The sequence below is a fragment of the Moschus berezovskii genome, chromosome 23, assembly GCF_049115385.1.
Source record: "Moschus berezovskii isolate FMDL1 chromosome 23, NW_MosBer_1.0, whole genome shotgun sequence".
NCBI classification, from domain to species: Eukaryota; Metazoa; Chordata; class Mammalia; order Artiodactyla; family Moschidae; genus Moschus; species Moschus berezovskii.
The window spans coordinates 51,939,459-51,953,689 of record NC_142482.1 but is presented as its reverse complement, the minus strand read 5'-3'; the positions used below and the strand labels follow the sequence as shown (position 1 = coordinate 51,953,689).

Sequence of the window (14,231 nt, the reverse complement as noted above, 5' to 3'; positions counted from 1 at the left end):
CAAATGCAACAAGCATTTGAAGCAACAAGCATTTGACCCAACAAGTAAAACTTTCTACAGTTCATAACTTTTATAAATAAAATAAATTAAATGTACAGTGAATAAGTTCTCTGAAATATTTCAATATTTCTGCAGGTTTAGTAACATCGTAAAATACATTTCAACTAAAATTCACAAATCTAAAAACCTGTTAGGCATTTTTAGGCATTTTAAGATGGAAATGAAGACCAATGTTACATCGTAATATGCCAATTACAAATAGTACTTCAAATAGCAAATACTACAGTTTGTCCCAAACTTTAAAAACTATTCATGAACTCAACACTGAACTATTGATGGCTATGAGAATTGTTTCCTAGCCTTTTTGAAAATTTCAACCCATTTACGTTTAAGGTAATTATTGATAAGTACGATCCCTTAGCCATTTTCTTTATTGCTTTGGGTTCAAGTTTATACACTCTTTCTGTGTATCCTGTCTATAGAAGATCCTTTAGCATTTGTTGGAGAGCTGGTTTGGTGATGCTGAATTCCCTCAGCTTTTGCTTGTCTGTAAAGCTTTTGATTTCTCCTTCATATTTGAATGAGATCCTTGCTGGGTATAGTAATCTGGGCTGTAGGGTATTTTCTTTCATCACTTTAAGTATGTCTTGTCACTCCCTTCTGGCCTGAAGAGTTTCTGTTGAAAGATCAGCTGTTATCCTTATGGGAATCCCCTTATGTGTTATTTGCTGCTTTTCCCTTGCTGCTTTTAATATTTGTTCTTTGTGTTTGATCTTTGTTAATTTGATTAATATGTGTCTTGGAGTATTTCGCCTTGGGTTTATCCTGTTGGGGACTCTCTGGGTTTCTTGGACTTGGGTGATTATTTCTTTCCCCATTTTAGGGAAGTTTTCAACTATTATCTCCTCAAGTATTCTCTCATGGTCTTTCTTTTTGTCTTCTTCTTCTGGGACTCCTATGATTCGAATGTTGGAGCGTTTAACATTGTCCCAGAGGTCTCTAATATTGTCCTCATTTCTTTTAATTCGTTTTTCTTTTTTCCTCTCTGTTTCATTTATTTCTACAATTCTATCTTCTAGTTTGCTTATCCTGTCTTCTGCCTCTGTTATTCTACTGTTTGTTCCCTCCAGAGTGTTTCTGATCTCATCTATTGCATTATTCATTGTATATTGACTCTTTTTTATTTCTTCTAAGTCCTTATTAAATCTTTCTTCCATCTTCTCAATCCTTTTCTCCAGGTTATTTATCTGTAACTCCATTTTGCTTTCAAGATTTTGAATCATTTTCACCATCAAAATTTGAAATTCTTTATCAGGTAAATTCCCTATATCTTCTTCTTTTGTTTGTGTTGGTGGGCAATTATCTTGTTCCTTTACTTGCTGGGTATTTCTCTGCCTCTTCATCTTGCTTATATTGCTTTGCTTGGGGTGGCCGTTCCCTCTTCTTGCAGTTTGTGGAGTTCTCTTTATTACGTAGTTTCTTCGCTGTGTGTAGGGTTGGACGGGTGACTTGTCCGGGTTCCCTGGTTAGGGAAGCATGTGTCGGTGTTCTGGTGGGTGGAGCTGGATTTCTTCTCTCTCCTTTAGAAGACAATGGGCTGCTTTTCTGGGAGCCTGATGTCCTCTGCCAGTATTCAGAAGTTGTTTTGTGGACTTTACTCCGCGTTCAAATGTTCTTTTGATGAATTTGTGGGGGAGAAAGTGGTCTTGCCATCTTATCCCTCCGCCATCTTGTTTCTTCCTCCCCAGAACACTGGATTCTTATATTCCACTTGATCGTGGAGTACCTCTTCCCAGCTGCTCCAGCAAGGCGCAGCCGCTGTACCTTACCTTGGACGAGGGGTATCTCCTCAAGGCCGCGCCTCCTGCTTTGAATGTAGATCAGCTCCTCTCGGCCCTCCGGTGCCCAAGCAGCCACCGCCTCCTGAACGTGGTACAGCTCCTCTCGGCCACCGCCCTAACCCTGGGCACGGGGTAGCTCATCTCAGCCACGATTCTGCACGTGGTCGGTTGCGCCGGAGCCGGGTGTCTCGATATGTTTTATTTTAAAAATACAATAAAAATACATGACCGTCAGCAGGCCACATGATTAGAGTACCACCTGGTGGTCCAGTCTCTTGCCCAGAGCATCCTACTGTAAGTGGAGCTGACTGAAGCTCTGCCTATGGGTGGGCTACTGAGAGTGTGAAGAAGGGGAGAGCACACAGAATTCCTCATGTCTTCTGGGTGCGGTGTGTTGTATAATGAATAACTGTGCAACATCCAAAGTGACTTGAGGTTTGGTTCAGTTCAGTTCAGTCACTCAGTCGTGTCCAACTCGTTGTGACACCATGAACTGCAACACGCCAGGCCTCCCTGTCCATCACTGACTCCTGGAGTCCTCCCAAAGCCATGTCCATTGAGTTGGTGATGCCATCCAACCATCTCATCCTCTGTTGTCCCCTTCTCCTCCTGCCCTCAATCTTTCCCAACATCAGAGTCTTTTCCAATGAGTCAGCTCTTGGCATCAGGTGGCCAAAGTATTGGAGTTTCAGCTTCAACATCAGTCCTTCCAATGAATATTCAGGACTGATCTCCTTTAGCATGGACTGGTTGGATCTCCTTGCAGTCCAAGGGACTCTCAAGAGTCTTCTCCAACACCACAGTCCAAAAGCATCAATTCTTCGGCACTCAGCTTTCTTTATAGTCCAACTCTCACATCCATACATGACTACTGGAAAAACCACAGCCTTGACTAGATGGAGCTTTGTTGACAAAGTAATGTCTCTGCTTTTTAATATGCTATCTAGGTTGCTCATAACTTTCCATCCAAGGAGTAAGCTTCTTTTAATTTCCTGGCTGCAATCAGCATCTGCAGTGATTTTGGAGCCCAGAAAAATAAAGTCAGTCACTGTTTTCACTGTTTCCCCATCTATTTGCCATGAAGTGATGGGACCGGATGCCATGAGGTTAGTGAGCAAAATTAATAAGTTAGATTTCAAAAAGGAGTGTACTTTCCAATTGGATGATGTCAAAATGAACTGCCTGCAGATGGTTTTCATTGCAAGTAACTGGAAAGTGTATGCTTTTGCCAGGTTTGCCCAGGTTTGCCCAGTTTTGCATCTGGGACTCTAGTGGGGGTACCGGATGGTCTTTTGGAGTTAGAAGCTCTCTCCTTTTTCAGTGATGCCAGAGGCAGAGTTGGCTCCAGGGATCTCAAAGCATTCATCTTTCCACTCAAGAGATTGCCTTCCACCCAATGTGCTCCTTTGAAACACAAGAACAAATACAGTTCCCTGACATGCTCTGCTAGTAATTAACTGCCTTGGGGCCAGGATTCTCAGATGGGAGCTCAGCATCCTTTGATTTACAGGGAAACCATTCAGACCTCCTTAGATGAAAGCAACCAGAGTTTGCCATGAAAACAATTAGCGTACTTTAGAAATAAGCAATTTAGAAAAACAACAGACAGTAGATTTGAGGCATCCCTTTAAAGGTCATAAAAATGGGAATGGTAAGGAAAATGCCATGGGAAGAATTTGGGCAGGGAAACAGGGGGGAAAAAGTATCACATGAGTGCCAGATGGTGTCCAATGAAATCTCAGTTGGGTGAGAATGGCATTGGACTAAGTTGGAATCCTGTGAAGGTGGGAGTCTCTTCAGTTAGAATGTGGTGGTTCTAATGGTAGAACTTTCCTGGTGGCTCAAACGGTAAAGCGTCTGCCTACAATGCGGGAGACATGAATTCGATCCCTGGATCAGGAAGATCCTCTGGAGAAGGAAATGGCAACCCACTATTGCCTGGAAAATCCCATGGATGGAGGAGCCAGTCCATGGGGTCGCAAAGAGTGGGACATGACTGAGCAACTTCACTTAAGTGCAGACTAGAACACTGACAGAAAGACCAGTGTTATGCAAAGAGAGATTCTCAGAGCGGTCTCCTCAACCACTAATGAGTCAAGGAGTTAGACCAAGGGTAGGTTGTTTTGTTGAAAGGGAAACTTTGCAAACTTTAGGGGAAGTTAAAAGCGGAAAATTAGGAGAGAACTGGGGCCCAAAGCATCCACTGTTCTGGTGGATACACCCTGACTAGAATAACTCCTTTTCACCCTCTAAGAGCGCTCCAGGCTGTGTTTTTCGGTAAGAAAAGAACAACTCAGAATCTATTTAAATTACACTGCGAAAATTGAGGCCCTTGACCTAAAACTTACAGAGGCTTACGTCTAGTAAAGTGGTTCCAAACAGAAATGCCTGAGAAATTTGATTCTTTTTTTTTTTGGAAGGCTTGAGGGTAGGAGGAAGCAGAAATAAAGTACCTGGGACTTTATTATATGGAGCTCTCACATTCCTCTAGGGTTTCAAATGGAGTGTTTGCACTTTTATCTTGATGGTGATCGGTGGTCAGGATTATTATAGCTAATTATAACCATTTTGGGGGACTTCTAGGTATGACTCGAAGTATTGGGTTCATGGGCTCTGTGGTACAGCCGGCTTAAGGAATTTGGTGTTTTCATCTTTTGCTTTCCTAGCACTTTAAACTGAACCAGCCCCCAGACATCCCTTGAGAATGTGCAGTCAGAAACACTGTTTACACATGCGGAAACAAAGATGTGCGTTGTTAATGGGGAGATTCAGGGGAATCCAGGGTGTCATCTTACTGTGGACATTGCTCCTGACTCTTGTCCTGTTATACCCACTGCAGAATCCAGCTCTCTCCCAACCCTCTCCCTGCCTATGGTTCTGGGTCTGTGAGGTCTAGCTTTCCTGTGGAATTTTAATTATGCTTGTTTGAGCCTATGCTAACCCCGTTTGTGTAATGACCTGGTCTTGAACATATAAAAGACTGATGTCACTTGGTAGGGGGTGTGCTTGGATGTGCTTGGTTCACATGTTCCCGCACCACTGAAAGACAGGATTCACTGATGGGTTTTCCATTTTAGTATCTAACTGTCCTTTCTAGAAGATCGGTCTCTCTTCTCACTTCCACACCACAGAAACCACGAGTTATAAATTCTTTAAGTTAAAAAATTGATACAAAAGGACAATTTTTTGTACATATAGTCAAAGCTATGGTTTTTCCCAGTAGTCAAGTATGGATGTGAGAGTTGGACCAAAAAGAAGGCTGAGCGCCAAAGAATTGATGCTTTTGGACTGTGGTGTGGGAGAAGACTCTTGAGAGTCCCTTGCACTGCAAAGAGATCAAACCAGTCAATCCTAAAGGAAATCAATCCTGAATAGTCATTGGAAGGACTGATGCTGAAGCTGAAACTCCAATACTTTGGCCACCTGATTCGAAAAGCCGACTCATTAGAAAATACCCCGATGCTGGGAAAGAGTGACAGCAGGAGGAGAAGGGGATGATAGATGGTGAGATGGTTGGATAGCGTTACCGACTCAATGGACACGAGTTTGAACAAGTTTGGGGAGATGGTGAAGGACAGGGAAGACTGGTGTGCTATAGTCCATGGGATCATAAAGAGTTGGACATGACTGAGCAACTGAACAACAACAAACATTCTCAACTTGAAGGCTGTCCCATTCTTCCTGTGGCTCAAAGTCTATATGCTGGACCAGTAATAGTGACCCCTAGGCTGCTCTTCCGGCAAAAGCTTCCCAAACCAGGTCTGGATACCTGTGGAGTTAAAGTATGGTCACTCTGTCCAGTTTCCCATTCTTTAACTGGTTTATAAAAATTAAATTGGAATTGAGTTGAATAGAAATGAATTGAAATGTTTAGAATGATGGCAGATTCATACTTGGGGGAAAAACATGTATTAATTCATGTATACATGCAACAAAATTCTGCCCATTGTGAAGCTCACGGCCAAGCAAATGTCTCTCAGAAAATATGCCCAAGGTTACAATGAGGATGGAGAAAGCATTGAAAAATCCAAAAATGTAGAGCCCAAACTTCCAAGTAAGAATGACAGAGTCTTCCTTATTATAGCAATGGAGAGGGAAACAATGAAAAATTACATCTAAAATTTAGCAATTTGAAATGTTTTCAATTTTATTTATCTGTATTTCTACACAAGCAAAGAATTTCCAAATAGAGCTACATCAGAGGAATCTTGGGGAAATGCTTTAAAATAATGAGACTTTTGAAAGCAAAGTACGTGTTACAGAATTGGCTATTCATTTTGCTTTGGGGTGGAATCATTTCCAGAAACACGGACCCTCCGAGTTCATAAAACAAAATCTTGTGTTCCAGCAGTATGGAGTTTGAACAGATTTCATTACTCAGTTCACATAAACTTGCAAGGAAACAAGCGAGGCTCAAGGCCCAACTTCAAGCTTTCCAAAGACAGTCATTGGTGCTCAGAGATCTAGGATAGGAAAATGGAGTTCTCTAGCCTGAAGTATGAAGCATGCTGTGACCTCTCCCTGCAGAGGAATGAGTTATTCCTTTAACCTCAACCCGCCAGCTTGATTTGGGACTTTGGCAGCAGTTACTGAATCCTGGCATCATCAAGAAGCCCAAAGGAACAATTGCTTATCTGGTGCAGCTAGCAGAAAGAAAGCTCAAAGCTCAGATAGGCGACCCACTCTGATACTCTGCTCATCGTCTCCAGTAGAATTTCCACAGCACTTAAGACAACGTGCTTTCCTTTTGCTTGGTAGAAGCAATGTCAGAGTCTGCGAGCTTGAGATACTTGTACAGTATGAGAAGAGGGAAGGGTGTCCCTGAACTAATAGTCTTAGAATATCAGGAAACTCAAGAACAGAAATCAGTGAAGCCCCCAAAGCCTAGGGCATTTAGTTAGGGTATGGCAATCTCTCTGGCTCTTCATGTAAACTGTGGGCCACAGTTATTACACTGCCCTCTATATAAATTAAGAACATTCAGACTCAATAAATAAGGTCAGTAAATGTTTGATGAATGAAGGGATGGTGAATTTTATGTGGTAGAAGCCAGTCAATTATTATAAGTCCTCAGCGGGTGTTCCATGGAGTGTTTTGATCCATTCTCCTCCTCAAGCTCCAGTGGTAACAAATCCAAGAACTTAAGCTTAGCTTGAAGGCCACGGGTGAAATGAACTGAAAATAAAGGCACAGGTCTAGGTCAGGTACAAAGTGAATAATCAGTGCAGCCGCTGGTATGTGTTGGCCAGAGCTCAGCAACCATTGTGCTTGGGCTCTTCTGAGAAGTAGGGATAAGCTGATGGTTAGACTCCTAGAGTCAAGAAACAGAAGAAGGAAGGAAATTATGGTCCTTCTGCTCAGCCCAACAGACCTGCACTGCTTGCTCCTCAGACCATAGGCCACTTCTCATCCCCATCTCTATACTCTTACTGTTCCAGACTTGAAATGCCCTCACTGAAACCCTCTACCTGTTGAAATTCTACTCATGCTTTTTTTTGGAAATCCAAAAAAGACGGGGTATGTGTATATGCAAAACTGATTCACTTTGTTATACAGAAGAAACTAACACAAGATTGTAAAGCAATTATACCCTAATTTTTAAAAAATAGAAAATAAAAAGTTAAAAAGATAAAGACAAAACCCTAAAAAAAAAAAAAAATAAGCCCCATGCCTGGCACAGGGAAAGACCCAACTATCGACAGGCTTGTTCAACTTTCCTCTAAGAATGTAATTTCTTGGAGCCACTCAGGTAATCAAGATGTCAGCAGTCTCCCTGCCCCCTGAGGTCTGATAACCTAGTCAAACTCCTACCTCTATGGCTGGAGATAACGCAAAAGCCACTTCATAATGTCTGCAAATACTTGCATCCTGTTTCCTTCTGTCTCAGCCTCCACGGTCTCACCACCTCCAGGCCTGTGTGTGCATGCTAAGTCGCTTCAGTCATGTCTGACTCTCTGCCACCCCATGGACTGTAGCCCCCCAGGCTTCCTTGGCCATAGGATCCTCCAGGCGAGAATACTGCTGTGAGCTGCCATAGCCTCCTCCAGGGGATCTTCCCAACCCAGGGATGGAACCCGCATCTCCTGTGTCTCCTACATTGGTCGGCAGATTCTTTACCACTAGAGCTACTTCCAGGCCTGCTGACTCCTAAACAGCTTGCCAAGCTGCCTCTTCTCATTTCAGCAAGAAGTTCAACCACAGCAAGCAGCCCTGGTTGTTTTGCAGACGTCCTTCAGTTGCAGTACAGGGGCATTCAGGCAAGTCTGGGCTCCTCTACACTCCCCACACTCCCTTTTCTCCTCCCCTCACCATCCTGGAGTTATCAATAAATCCCTCCTCTTACACTGGCCACCATGTCCATCCCAGATTCCTTGGGGCTCTCACCTACTACCTCAAGGGCTTATTAAAGTATTTCTTCCAGACCTGTACAGTGTTTTTATGTGAAGAATTCTGGAGAATATTCTCTCCATTCATTGCCTAACTATATCCCATTGTTTCAGTTCAGTTCAGTCGCTCAGTCATGTCTGACTCTTTGCGACCCCATGACATCAGGCCTCCTTGTCCATCACCAATCCCAGAGTTTACCCAAACTCATGTCCATTGAGTCGGTGATGCCTTCTAACCATAGAACTATGATATAAGAAGCCTGTTTGGGGTCTTCCGGTTTTCCATATTCTTAGAACCAGATCAGTCAGTCTTGTGTGCTTTTTTTCCTCTTTGTTCTTTCACTTAAGTATTCCTTATTTCCAATTCTTAGCTCCTAGTTCTGATTTCTTTCATTCATTTATCTATCTGAGATAGATTTGTTGAGATTCTACTATGCGCCGTGGGGCTCTCTGGGCAAGAATACTGGAGTGAGTTGCCATTTCCATCTCCAGGGGATCTTCCCAGATCAGGAGTCAAAACTGCATCCCCTGCATTGGCAGGTGAATTCCTCACCACTGAGCTGCCAGTAGCAGCTGGTAAAATTGATCATTTTGAAGTTCAAAGACAAACATCTTCTAGTCCAATATTTCTCAAAAGTGGTATATACATAGGTTAATCAGAATCACTTGGTCAATGTTGTAAAAATAAAGATTCCTGGTCCTCTCCCAGGTCTTCTTCAGCAAAGTCTTCAAGGCTTTGGAATCTGCATTTTAAAGTTTCTAATTTGATTCTCCTCACGGCCTGCTTTTGGAACCACATTTCCAAGACTGTCTCCAACTCAACAGAAGAATCCACCCGACACATTTCTGACATGTAAACAGGCAGCCTCATCCTGGACACATGCAGAGATAGAGAATTTACAACTTCACAGAGAGGATTTTTTTGTGCATGGGTTTTTGCTTTTTTTTTAATGGGATAACACTATTAGATTCTTGCATGCTAAGTTGCTTCAGTCGTGTCCAACTCTGTGCAACCCCATGGACTGTAGCCCACCAGGCTCCTCTGTCCATGGGATTCTCTAGGCAAGAACATTGGAGTGGGTTGCCATGTCCTCCTCCAGGAGATCTTCCCCACCTAGGAATCAAACCTGCATCTCTTATGTCTCCTGCATTGGCAAACAAGTTCTTTACCACTAGCTCCACCTGGGAAGCCCTTAATCTTTCTTATCAGTCACAAATTCAATAGCCTTCCCTCTATCAGAAAGACAATCAATAGAAGATCAAATCCAGAGGCCACAAATATATAAACATTAGTAGGATGGAGTATAAGTTAAAATAACATCTTATTTTATACCTATCAGAATGGCAAAAATTAAAAAGAGGAGTGTTTATTGTTGGTAGAGATGTAGGGAGAAGAGTATTCTTTTATATTCTTGGTGAAAATGTGCAGTTATGCAGACCTTTTGGAAAACCACCTGGCCACATCTGTTAAAGTTAAAAACACATACACACTTTGATTTAGTCATCTCACTTCTGACAATCCCATCCCACAGAAATTTAAAAAACAAAAACTTATGTTCAAGAAAAATGTCAAGTTTTGGCAAAAGCAGGGAACAAGCAAAACTATCATACACTCCTGGTAGAAGTGTAAACTGATACCACTGCCTTGAAAACCTATTTGCCCCTGCCTTCTAAATCTGAACATATGTATGCCTTGTGATGCATTCGTACCACACTTGGTATATGCCCACGGGAAATGTTTACATATGTTCATCAGAAGAAGTGTAGAAGAATGTTGACCACAGCACTGTGCATACTGGAAGCTACACGAACAGTCATGAAGAGTAGAATGGACAAATGAATTGTCATATCCATTTACTGATATACTGTACAGGAATAAAGATGAACACATTACAACATCAAACATCAGTGTGGGTGAGTCTCACCAAGGAAGCCAGGTGTGACAGAGTCATAAAAAAACCTATGATATTGTAGGGTTAGTATTCCCGTTTACAGATGAAGAAACAGAAGCAAGAAAGATTTTAAGTGACTCACCCAAAGTCACAATACTGGCATATGGTGGAATTTCTCAAGCTAGAAAAAGCAAAATGGTAGAAATTTTCAGTGACAGTAGAGGGAACCGCACAGAGAACTCTCTATCAATATTTAGTCACAAACCAAAACTCTTTGGAAATGAATGTTCTATAAGGTGCAGAGCCATCTGACAATGTTACCATCCACTTGAGAGTCCCTTGGACTGCAAGGAGATCCAACCAGTCCATCCTAAAGGAGATCAGTCCTGGGTGTTCACTGGAAGGACTGATGCTAAAGCTGAAACTCCAATACTTTGGCCACCTCATGCGAAGATTTGATGTTCATTGGATGGATTGATGCTAAAGCTGAAACTCCAATACTTTGGCCACCTCATGCGAAGAGTTGACTCACTGGAAAAGACTGATGCTGGGAGGGATTGGGAGCAGGAGGAGAAGGGGATGACAGAGAATGAGGTGGCTGGATGGCATCACCGACTCGATGGACATGAGTCTGAGTGAACTCCGGGAGTTGGTGATGGACAGGGAGGCCTGGCGTGCTGCGATTCATGGGGTCGAAAAGAGTCGGACACTACTGAGCGACTGAACTGAACTGACCAAGAGTCAGCCACAGGTCTGAGCCCTTTACCTACCTTTTCATTAAGCAACCCAACCACACACGAGCAAGTACTGCTGATTGTCTGCGTCCAGTTGATTAGTCACAAATTCTGGGCCTCGTCTTCTCTAGTGCATGCTCTTTCCTGTGACTTCGTGGAAATTGCATGTGCTCTGAAGTTGGTGATCTGGGTCTGGATGAAGTCCCAGGTTTTTACCAGCTGTGGGACCTTGAACACGTTATTCAGCTTCCATGTAAAATTCTGTAACAAGACCTTCATGGAGCTGTTAGGAATTGATGAGCTGAGGAGTATGAATTAGCAGCTCACCAGCTGGCACACTGAAGGCTATCTGTGAAAGCTGATGTCCTTTGGAACATGGAATATACTTCCATTGCCATACTCCACCCCTGATTTTTAAAAAATTGTTTTATATTAGACTGTAATTGATTTACAATGTTGTGTTAGTTTCAGGTGTATAGAAAAGAGATTCAGCTATACATATTCTTTATCAAATTATTTTCCCATTTAGGTTATTACAGAATATTGAGTGAGTTCCCTGTGCTATATAGTAGGTCCTTGTTGATTATCTATTTTATATACAATAGTTTGTTAATCCTAAGCTCCTGTGTTTTTCCCCCCACCTTTCCCCTTGGAGTAAGAAATGGCAACCCACTCCAGTATTCTTGCCTGGACAACTCTATGGACAGAGGAGCCTGGCAGGCTACAGTCCAAGAAGAGACTCACAAAGAGTCAGACACGACTGAGCAACTGAGCATGCACACACCATTCCACTCGTTGTTGCTGAGTCACCCAGTCATGTCTGACTCTTTGTGACCCCATGGACTGCAGCTCCCCAAGCCTCCCTGTCCCTCACCACCTCCTGAAGTTTGTGATCATTGCATCAGTGATGCTGTCTAGCTATCTCATCCTCTGACGCCCTCTTCTCCATCTGCCCTCGATCTTTCCCAGCATCAGAGACTTTTCCAATGAGTCATCTGTGTACACCAGATGACCAAAATACTGGAGCTTCAGCATCAGTCCTTCCAGTGAATATTCAGGGTTGATCTCCATTTGGATTGACTGGGTTGGTCTCCTTGCTGTCCAAGGGATTCTCAGGAGTCCTCTCCAGCACCACAGTTCGAAGGCATCAATTCTTTGGCATTCTGCCTTCTTAATGGTCCAGTTCTCACAACCATTCTTGACCACTGGGAAGACCATAGCCTTGACCATAGCCTTTGTTGGCAGAGTAATGTCTCTGCTTTTCATCACACTGTCTAGGTTTGTCATTGCTTTCCCGCCAAGAAGCAATTGTCTGCTGATTTCATGGCTGCAGTCACTGTCCACAGTGATTTTGGAACCCACATAGAGGAAATCTGTCACTACTTCCACATTTTCCCCTTCTATTTGCCATGCAGTAATGGGGCCGGATGCCATGATCTTAGTTTTTTTAATATTTAGTCTTAAGCTGGCTCTTTCACTCTCCTCCTTAACCCTCATCAAGAGGTTCTTTAGTTCCTCTTCACTTTCTGCCATTAGAGTGGTATCATCTGCGTATCTGAGACTGTTATCTCTCCCGCCTATCTTGATTCTGACTTGTAACTCATCCAGTCTGGCGCTTCTCATGATGTGCTCAGCATATAGGTTAGACAAGCAGGGCGACAGCAGGCAGCCCTGTCGTACCCCTTTCTCCATCTTGAACCAATCTGTCGTTCCATACCGGGTTCTAACTGTCGTTTCTAGACTCTCATGCAGGTCTCTTACCTTTCCCTTTAGGTAAGCATAAACTTGTTTTCTGCTCTTCTGACTCTATTTCTATTTTGTGAATAAGTTCATTTGTATCACTTTTTGATTCTGCATATAAGTGATTTATGGTATTTGTCTTTGTCTGACCTCCTTCACTTAATGTGAAAATCTCCAGGTCCATCCATGCTGCTGCAAGCGGCATTATTTCATTCTTGCTAATGGCTGAGTAATATTCCACTGTAAATGTGTACCACATCTTCTTTATCCATTCATCTGTCGATGGACATTTAGGTTGCTTCCATGTCTTGGCTATTGTAAACAGCATTGCAATGAACACCTGGGTGCATATATCCTTTTGAACCATGGTTTTCTCTAGATATATGCCCAGGAGTGGGATTGCTGGATCATATGGTAGCTCTATTTTTTGTTTTAAAGTTCATCTTGATGGAAAAAGTACCATTTAGTTTAATTTTGAAACCTATTGTAGTACAACCTTGCAGCACAAAGATGCATATCCAAGTTCTGCAGATTTATTATTAATACTACTGTGTGGTAGACATTGAGCTATGTACTTGATGTACATTATCTCATTTTTTAATGAATTAATTTTAAATATTTTCTTCTGAAATAATTGTAAATTTACAGAAGAATGTCAAGAATCACATCAAGAACTTTCCTATACCCTTCATCCAAGTTCTTGCGTTTTTACCAGTTGTCACCGTGTGCCACACTTGAGTGTTATGTGTTCCACACTCTCCCTCCCTCTCTCTGCACACAAACATGCGTTAATCTTCTCTGAACCATTTGAGAGAACTCTGCAGACATCATGTCCTTTTACTAGTTCAGTGTGTATTTTCTGAGACAAAAGCAGCTATCAAATTCAGGAAATTTAATGCTGATGTAATACTTTAATCTACCATATTATGTGAATTTCATCCACTGTCCTAATAATATCCTGCAAAGCAATTTTGGGTACATTATCCAGTCCAATAACACATTGATACTTTTTAGAATAACTAAGACATCTGTATATTATTTTGAAAATATTTCGTTGTCATGAATTTATTTTTAATGTTGGATTTTCATAGTTTCTTCGAAGATCAACTGACCGATTCCCCTTAAAGAGATCAGTCCAGTCTCAAAAGGACCAGGTTTGTGAAAATAAATTCATTTACCCATTCACTGAAGCATCAAGGCAAAAATAAATAAATAAAAAATTCAGAGGGAAAGATTTGAAACTGTCTGTTTTCTATGTGCCGTTGTGCCAAGGGGTGAAGGAAAACAAACCCGTTTTCCACTTCTCTGTCAAAATCCTGGTATGTGGTGGACCCTCTGTTTTCACAATTAACTGCAGAATCTTGACTGATGAATGGGCATTTTTTAACCCATTTCTGATCATTTCAAATTTAAAGATAGCAACATAATTCCATTTAGTGGGCCACTGATTGAAGGGAAATTGCACTCAGCTGATGAATTTCCATGTTGCGAAATGGGTCATAGCAGCAGATGGCCTTCGAAGAAGCAAAAAATAACTTTGGAGTTGGTTGCTTTTTCTCCTGGCTTCCTTAGTTGAACCCTGATGCCTGGGAATGTAACTCCTCAAAGTAGGTCAGGGGAATTTGGGGTGCTGGATAG

General features: G+C 42.2%; 1 long non-coding RNA gene across 1 annotated transcript in view; it reads right to left on the bottom strand.

Annotated features, from left to right (window-relative positions):
* The window catches only part of LOC129543656 (uncharacterized), a 50,752-nt gene that overhangs the window by 3,930 nt on the left and 32,591 nt on the right, over positions 1-14,231 (bottom strand). The window lies entirely within an intron of this gene.